Raw genomic sequence first — 9,804 nt, 5'->3', positions numbered from 1 at the left:
TGACATTTTCTCTGATACCAACAGCACTCATCTACAAAAGAAACAGAGAAAACATAACCTTGTGGGTTTTTTAACGGCCAATGGAATTTGAGTTAAGCCTAAAATCCCTTTCATAAAAAATTTTCCATCTCTTTGGAGCACAATAAAGAGGTGCTTAACTTCAGCATTTGTGCAACACAACAACATGCTCAAAAATGGTTAGCTGCATGATGGATGTCATAATTGCAAAATCTGCCGGCAAAAAGTATCTTTCTGCTTTGGCAGTCATTCAAAAGTAGTAATACGTTCTGACAAAGTGACTGTTTAAATGTCAAATAAGTTGATATTCTCTCTCACCATCAGCCAGTGTTTGAAGCTGTAAGAGGTTGTCCGATCATGTGCCTCTACACTCTCCTCTCTCTTCTTGCAGAAAAGCAGAGCTCTTTCATGAAGGAACAGATGCCTTTGCATTGGTTTAAAGCGAGCCATATCCTTCATGCGTGTTGGCCCTTTCCTATGTTTGATCCAGACACTGAAAGACCCCTGCATAAGGACACGGCCCAGGACACTCAATTCGCCCTAGATACAAAGGAAATAAAAAGAAAGCAAATGTGGGAATGTCAATAGAAGCACATTCAAACTTAATGGAAGGCCATTTTTGAGCAAATGTTAATTTTTGGCTGAACTATTCCTTTAATATTCCTCCTCTATCCTTCCTCATTTCTTGGCCACACCTCATAACCACTGATGGCAGTTCGATGCATGGAGTCATTGACAGACTTGAGGAGATCCAGCATGACATTTAGCGCGCCTTACATCTCAGATGCATACTGTGAGTTTGAGCTGTGTTTTAATAGTTCCTAATCAGAGAGACAGACAGCATTTAGTGCAGTAGACATCAGTGTGTGTGTCGGGGTGGGGGGGTTGTTCTGGTTAAGCACCATCAGAAGAAGCTGGTACTTGGTTAAACGTTGAACAGGTTTCAGGAAATATGAGTCCAGACCTAGTTTATGATCCAGCTTCTTTTTTTAACTCCTATAAGAAAGAATTCTAAATTAGCAAAAATTAGCAATCTATCCCTATTAACACCTGCTAGTGTTGTTTATTGTAGCCATGTTTATCAGTTTTTAATGTATGGTTGTGTGATATAAAAAAATATCCACAACAATACCTGGATGAAAGCTGAATCTGAACATTGCCTCCAGAGGGCATCTGAGCGAGGTTTGTTCTGGCAGTAGCACTCATAGACCTGAAAGTTTCTTTCTGCAAAAGCATTAATTCCTCTTAATGGGCTTTAAGTATCCAGATGTTTCCTCTATTATTTTTCTAGTCTGTCAGTACCGAATCTTCAGAACCAGACCAGAACAAATTACATTTACCTGAGCTGTGATTGTGAGTTCACAGTCTAAAACGTTTATTTTTATCAATGTTAAAAACGTTTTTTTTCTGGAAACCTTGATTCATTTTTTCAGGATTCTGATGCTCAGAAAGTAAAAAAAAAAAAAAAACAGCATTATTTTTAAAAATAGAAAATCTTTTGTAGCTTTATATCTTGTAACTTTTAATCTTTTGTAATGTCTTTACATATGCAGTATATATGTTTGCCACAGAATGGCTCACCCGTTCCAGAAAGCACTCTCCCACTCTCTCTGGGGTCTCTAAGCAGCTCTCGAGGTCCTGAAGAAATATCCTGCACAGCAAAGACAGGATCAGTATGAATGTGTGTCCATGTGTCCATGTGTGTGGCCATTTTTCTCATCTGCTGTGGAATTTATAGATCTCTGGCAGATTTCCAAACAGCTCTTCTTTCTTGTTTCGCAGTACAGATGGCAGTATATTATAGAGAGATGGGTTTTCCATCTCTGCCCTGTAACCCTGTCACAATATCATACAGCATGCTTTTTTTTTTTTTTTTTACTATTAAATTAGCTCTAATTGTAAACTTTTCATGTTGTGTGCACTGTATCAAATCAGACACACCAGAGTTGGTTTTGTTTTTAAATGGCAGTCTCCATCAACAGTTGTACAGAAAACATCACATTACCAGTGGAAAATGTGTATGTAACTACGTGACCAGGCTCTAATGCACCATGCCACTAAACTACAGTTTGAAAGGAAAGATGTGGTTTCCAAATGAGTGCATACGAAGGTCATCTACAATATTACAGCTGCACAGCAAATGGGACGAGGGAAAATAAAACACAGACCAATCATTTCAAAGCCATTTGGTCTAGACATTACCCGCAAAACAGACAGAAGCTCATCCACATAAATTCTCTCCGTCTCAATCAGCTCCTTCATTACGTGGCTGCAGAAGCGAGGGAGGCATGGGCAATAACAGAAGAGAGAGGGGAAGAAAGATATGAGGACAGAACGGGAAAGATACTGGTGAGAGACAGACAAAGAGAGGAGGTTGAGAAGAAATTCATGATTCATAAACATACATTTTCATTTTGTCGAGATATTGCGAGATATTGCTGTATCTGAGACTGACTAGAAATGAACAGTGTGAACTTAAAATAGGTACCTGATCGATAGAAAATTAGTAAGGACATGCTGTAGAAAAAGAGGGACTCTACATTGTTGCATTCCAGTGTCTGTACTCAGAGAAAAAATAATATTGCTTTTTGAGAGCTTAGATATATGGAAGCTTGTTTCTGCCATGCAATATAAAAAAGGTTATTGTGACTAAAATAAAACATTAGATAGGACTTCCGGTTGTTATGTGCGGGAAGTAGCTGCACTTTGCCTTAATTTCAAATTTCTTCTCTAGACCATCAACGATTTTATGACATAGTTAATTGGTTGGTTTACTTGGAAATCTGAAAATGCTAAGAAAGGCTAAGTTAAGAAAGACAAAGCACAAGCTAGCTACAGCTCAAACCTGCTTAACGCTGTTGAATGAACAGACTGGTCTTCAGAATTTAAATCAGCATTTTTGACCTCGGAGGCGAGGCTAGACACATTACATAAAATGGTAAACGGCCATGAATAGTGACTTTTCTCACTTGAAGCTACTGCGGATATGAGTGGCATGAGTGTCGGAGCCCTAGATTCAGACGGATGAACACGCTAAACTCAATGCCAAGGTCATGGATCGAGAAGGAAGGAGCTGCTGGAATTCCCACATTCATCATTCACATTCACAAATATATAAAAAAAAATTATTAGACAACGTGCTACTGTGAAACTAATCAAGCCGTGAGTATCACAGCATTGTTATTTCGGATCCCGCTCATACATCATCAGTATGTGCAACACATTGCCTGATACAATGTGAGATTTTACATAGGGCTGGAAATCTAAGCACAGTTCTGACACAGGTATGCAATTGTGTCGTTATTTTCTCTGGGGGAAAAATAAGAGATTTAATCTGCTTGCTATAGAGCTAATAAAGAAATAGTTTATCATAAAATATGTCAGTACCTGCAACTGTGGAGTGATTATTGCTTCAAATTCCAGACTAAGAAAGTCTGGGCTAGACCGCAGCACTGAAGGATCTGTCTCCATCAGTTTCTCAATGTCCTGCAGGGCTGCCTGCGCACTCTCTTTTGACTGAAACTTATCCAGCAGCTGGTTTGCCAGCAGATAGGCACCCTCATTACACCAATGCACAGTCTGCACATACACAGATATGCAGAGTCTGTACATGCTTTGCATAAATTGGATAAATTACATATTTATTGCATTTGCATCATTATTACCTCCTCCAACCGCAACAGCAAGTCTCGTATGCACATGAGAGATGCCCGTTTGACATGAAGAGCTGTAGTGAGAGTGTCAGAGTGATGCCTCAGTTTATTGCAGCGCTGAACAATTAGGGCAAGAGCGTAGTGATGACTCGCTGCCAACTGGTGCCCATGTAGTACAATATTTTGAGCACGGCTCATTTCTTCCTGCAAGAACAACATAAAGTTCCCAGCTTTTAATCAGTGTATCAGTTAAACAGACTGGGCAAAAGATCTGTTACCTTATTAGTATCAGGTGTTTCACAAAACCGATCACTGCACATGCCTATATCAAATATAAAACAATACTGCTGATTGCAATAATTATCCCGGTCCTAACTAATAATTATTATAACAAACGCGTGCGTTTATAGTCTTGTTGATAGTTTCTCATTAATCAAAAGCAAACCAGACTCGCCTCAATTCTGCAGCATAAACCCGGTCCAAAACAAAGAAGAATGTATTTTACCGCAGCCCTCTGGATCCGGGGCAGTCCCCTGAGTGGATTAGCCTCGGCCATTGTTTCTGAATTGCCATTGTCGTATGGATGTAGACACACTTCTACTTCTTAGCCTCACAACTTCCCCCTTCCATGACTTTGCCTGGGGGACTGTAACGCGGAACAAAATCTATGTACGAAACCACATTGTTGTGTAATTTGCTCGAATCAGACCTGATTGGATTAAACTGCAAGAGTCACATTGTAGGGAGGACATGAATTATGAAATCCAGCACCATGGACAGAGATCGATACACACTCGGGCAGTAAACCGCCACCTCAAACTATTACATCAGCTCATTCATATATAATAATAATAACAACGATAATAATAATAAGGCTATATATATATATATATATATATATATATATATATATATATATATATATATATATATATATATATATATATATATATATAAATATATATATACACAGTACAGACCAAAAGTTTGGACACACCTTCTCATTCAAAGAGTTTTCTTTATTTTCATGACTATAAAAATTGTAGATTCACACTGAAGGCATCAAAACTATGAATTAACACATGTGGAATTATATAAATAACAAAAAAGTGTGAAACAACTGAAAAAATGTCATATTCTTGGTTCTTCAAAGTAGCCACCTTTTGCTTTGATTTCTGCTTTGCACACTCTTGGCTTTCTCTTGATGAGCTTCAAGAGGTAGTCACCTGAATGGTCTTCCAACAGTCTTGAAGGAGTTCCCCGAGAGATGCTTAGCACTTGTTGGCCCTTTTGCCTTCTGTCTGCGGTCCAGCTCACCCCTAAACCATCTCGACTGGGTTCAGGTCCGGTGACTGTGGAGGCCAGGTCATCTGGCGCAGCACCCCATCTCTCTCCTTCTTGGTCAAATAGCCCTTGATGCCTTCAGTGTGACTCTACAATTTTCATAGTCATGAAAATAAAGAAAACTCTTTGAATGAGAAAGTGTGTCCAAACTTTTGGTCTGTACTGTATATATATATAAAACATATACCTGAAATAAATGTGATATAAAATGTTAAATTATAAATTTAAATGTCCCTGACTATAGATAAAACATTACTTGTTTGTATACAGACACACACACACACACACACACACACACACATACAGTAGATGTACTCAATGGACTTACTAAATGTGCAACGGTTTACTTTTTATATTGTATCACCCCAGTGACAGCTTTTGTACCTTCTCTTCTGAATGTGTATAGCAAAGTATAGCATATACTGCTAGTGACTACATGGAACTATGAAGATGACCTAAGTTTTAGGCTGATTACGGATGACCAGCACAGCAACCAGTGTGAGAAAAAATGAATGTCTCTAATGAGGTTCATAACCATATAACTACACAACAATTACATTAAAAGATATTAGAAAGTGCTGGCAGTCATTCAAATTTAAAGACAGGCCCATGAACTTTGACCAAATATCTGGATGGCTCAACACCAGCAGCCACTGTTATTGAGCTTTTTAAGCATTCACAAAAGTTATAAATAGAACATGTGAATTAAAATGTTCTCCAAGCCTTGTGATCATGAGAACTAATGAGCACCTGGTTTTCCACTCATAGGAACACAAACTCTGACCCATTTCACTTGTCATTTGCAAACCACAATTTTTCAGCTTAATGATGCACATTACAGGTAAAGGCCTGTAGGGGGTGACTATCTCTTCTCCAATCCATCCTTAGGCATTATGTATTTTCTTAATGAAAGACACTGATAACATTTTTACATTTACATTTGTTCGTTTAGCTGACGCTTTTATCCAAAGCGACTTACAATTGCTATATACTGTATGTCAGAGGTCGCATGCCTCTGGATCAACTAGGGGTTAAGTGTCTTGCTCAGTGACACATTGGAGTCTCACAGTCGAACTTGGACTGAGAGACACACCAAAGGCATGTGTCTTTTCCACTGCGCCAACACCACCCCGTTACAACCCCCCATCCCCGTTTACAATTCCAATTCAATTTTAGTCAAGGTTTAACATAATTCAAGAGTCATTCAGTGCATTTTCAAGAAGACTTATATAAGCAATAATGCACAAAAGACTAAATATTTGAGAACTGTTTGGTCACTCTCACTCTGGACGTCCAGAACAAAGATTAAAAAGCTTAATCAAAGTGGAAGCCTGAATACATGCCAGGAAGGTGCTGAGCACCGTCTAGATCTTTGAAATCCTTGGGCATTTACAAAAGGTCAGGCCGGAGTTCATAGGTCTTTACTTCATTTGAGTGACATTGGTTTTGTCACAGAGGACTTCAAGCGCATTCTAATAAAGAGAGAATCCATCCTGTGCTCTCAGTAGACACAATCCCATTACAGGCAAAGTTGGAGTGTAGACAGATTAAGAGAGATTAAACTCTGAAGCAATCTGTGCCAGCTATGGGTCCACAGCACCAAAACCAAACTGGATATCAATCAGTCCAGTCAAACCAGACAAAAATAATGTTTATATGGAAGTTGGGCTAATGCAAATGCTGTTTATGCAGATACCATCCAGGGAGGATGTGTAACTTTGCATATATTTAGGAGATGTGAGGTAGCCTCCTTTTAAGCCAGTCATTACCATAGTTTTTGGATCATAAATTATTCAAAGTTAAAAATTGTTTTTAAGAAATCTTCTACATAATATTTGCTACATTATAAGTCTTTGTTGCTGGTTGAGTCAGACAATTTTAGATAAAAATTATTCAACAGTCCTGTGTACAATGGATACAAGAAGTGAAATATGACACTTCTATTTCTGAATAATTATACAATATTTTATGTGATTATTCATTTAGGACTTGTTTAGAAATAAGTAATCATATGTTTATATGTGCACTACAGACTTTGACTCTTTGTTACCTGGGTTTTACCTCTTTCTTAACAAGCCCGCCCACACATGCCTAAAGTATAATTACAGACGCACATGAGCTCTTCTGTAATTACCTTTGGATTAAATCCTAAATCTTCACACTCTGAACTGAATATAATTATAATATATCTGATATATTAGAAGTGACAGACTAAGGTCTTTCTGACTTATTTTTTTATTTTTATTTTAATTTATGATTTTGTTTTGTTTTATTTTATTTTTTACTATTTTTCAAATGATTTGTTATTATCAACCTATCTATCAACAACATATCTAATGTAATTAATTATTTTAAATATGTAATTTTTTCTTCAGTTTCATTATTGTGATTAAAATGTCCCCATATGTGACGCTGGACCACAAAACCAGTCTTAAGTGTCAGTTTATCATCTAGAAGCTGAATAAACAATCTTTCCACTGATGTATGGTTTATTAGGACAAGGCAATATTTGGCCGATATACAACTATTTGAAAATCCGGAATCTGAGGGTGTAAAAAAAATCTAAATACTGAGAAAATCCCCATTAAAGTTGTCCAATGAAGTTCTTAGCAATACATATTACTAATCTAAAATAAAGTTTTGATATATTTACAGTAGGAAATTTACAAAATGTATTCAATTGAACATGATCTTTACTAAATATCCTAATGATTTTTTGCATAAAAGAAAAATCTATAATTTTGACCCATACAATGTTTTTTGTTGTTTTTGTTGTTTTTTGTTTTTTTGTTTTTGCTAAAAATATAACCCATTGACTTAAGACTGTTTTTGTGGTCCCGGGTCACATATCAGAAAGGTTTGCCTAACAGTTTTAACTCACTTTAATTAAAAATAAAAAATGTAAATCAGTTAATGCATTTATTATGTCCTAAAAATAAAGACATATGTTCTTAATGTAATGTTTTGACTCAACCGTAGCTATTAAAGTGAATTCTTAGCAATAAGTGGATTACTCTCGAGAAATATCCTTAGGGTGCCAATTCTTGCACTAGTGAGCCACACGCCACCTGAGTGCTTGATCTTCTGGGATTGGTGGAGAGCCTTTAGATAAACATGATGTCGTTGGACTGCCAGGGAACAGATGGAAGTAAAGGCCATCTCAGTGAACACTGACTGACGCTAAGAGATTTACCTGTCTTGGGCAAACAGAGATTTCATAACAAGCTTACATACACCTTTTGTGCAAGGAAGCACCTTTAATATGTGGAGATTTAATTACATTTGCCTTTAATTATTCGCTACACATTTTGCCACAGGTATGTTAAAAAATACATTAATAAATAAATCATTAGCATATGAATAAACTTTAGAAATTAACAACTCAGTTTGATTAAACAACAATCAGTTTTTAGTATTTAACTGTCAATAATTGTAAAAGTTTTGTATCTTTTTGTTACATATTTGTTACATACATGTCTTTAGGGGTATATGATAAATAATAAGAAAATAACTATAATTTAAAATAAAGACTATAAGTGTATAATTAAAAGCAAGTGTTTTCATAATTCAAACAATAAATAAAACAATTTAATAACCAACGCTCAACACAAAAGCCTTTCATATAAGTCAAAGTCTTAAGAAAAGTACCCAGGGTTCACTGGGTTTCCAAACCTGTTGGCCATCTGGTGCAGCGAGACTCCCACTTTACCCATACGTTATCTTTCTTTTGGGGTTTCTTTAATGAAGTGTATATTAAGGTGCAATCTTGTTTGTGAGAAAAAGAACTAATAAATGATTAATAATGGAAATCCTACAATATGTACACAATGTTTTATTACTACAATTGTGTACAAGCAATATGTACAGTGCTATATTAAAGGTGCTGTACTGGGTGAATGTTCTATGTTTAGGCATGACATCACTCAAGGTTGTTTTGAAGTTGAAGTGTCCTGCTCACGTTCCAACTGCAGAACAGTCATTTCAGTTTGTGTTGGGATATTTTATTAATATTTGTTTACATTTATTTATATTTTCTGAGGGCATGTTAAAGAAAAATATTTGCATTTTGAGTGGCTCAGTTAGGTAAGTTTTGAGGTTCTCGTCTCATTTACTACAGTTTTTTTTTTTTACTGGTTAACACAGACACATGAATTTAACTGTTTGCTGACATAATTATTCTGCTGACATTTATTATTCTTATGTTTATTCCACACAAAATACCACGTCTTTATACAATAAAGATTAATTGCTGTATATTAAATATTGAAATTAAATAAATTAATTAGATTTTTATTGACATACTATATAAAAAAATATTTGCATTTTACCAAAATGTATTTAGATGCTTTGTGCACTTCTGTTAAATTGTTCAACACTTCAGTGTATCACACTGTACCTTCTTTAAAATATGGAACGATCTTATTGTTTGTTATTCAGTTAATATAACAAGCGGTATGACAAATAATTTTGATTTAGAACCAAAAATACATTCGTGTCAAGTAAAAAAACAACAAAACCAAATAACAGGACTTTTTGGTTCAGTCCAAGTCGATTCAATTCTAAACTGGACTACATTAAGAGACATAATCTCCTCCCAAGATATGCTCTGAAACATGTTCAATTCAATTGCAAAACCATTGCAATTTCCCTGTAGATCTTTGGTTTAATTCCCCATTTTTATTTATAAACATGTTGTAGCCCTAAATAGCAGGTAAAGTGTTTAATTGGATTGACAGAAAGCTTCTACAACAGAGCAGCCCAAGCCAGCAGAGCAAAGGTCCGAGTATAA

At 36.1% G+C, this 9,804-nt stretch overlaps 1 long non-coding RNA gene across 1 annotated transcript; it reads right to left on the bottom strand.

Annotated features, from left to right (window-relative positions):
• Nucleotides 1–1,484: 1,484 nt before the first annotated feature.
• On the bottom strand, nt 1,485–3,561 carry LOC128021167 (uncharacterized). Its single transcript, XR_008185491.1, has 3 exons — nt 3,406–3,561; nt 2,221–2,287; nt 1,485–1,669 (listed from the first exon to the last, which is right to left on the bottom strand). It is a non-coding gene; the product is annotated as an uncharacterized LOC128021167 (long non-coding RNA).
• Between the last annotated feature and the right edge of the window lie 6,243 nt (nt 3,562–9,804).

The sequence above is a fragment of the Carassius gibelio genome, chromosome A10 (assembly GCF_023724105.1).
Source record: "Carassius gibelio isolate Cgi1373 ecotype wild population from Czech Republic chromosome A10, carGib1.2-hapl.c, whole genome shotgun sequence".
NCBI lineage: Eukaryota > Metazoa > Chordata > Actinopteri > Cypriniformes > Cyprinidae > Carassius > Carassius gibelio.
This window is presented reverse-complemented; position numbering and strand designations above follow the sequence as displayed.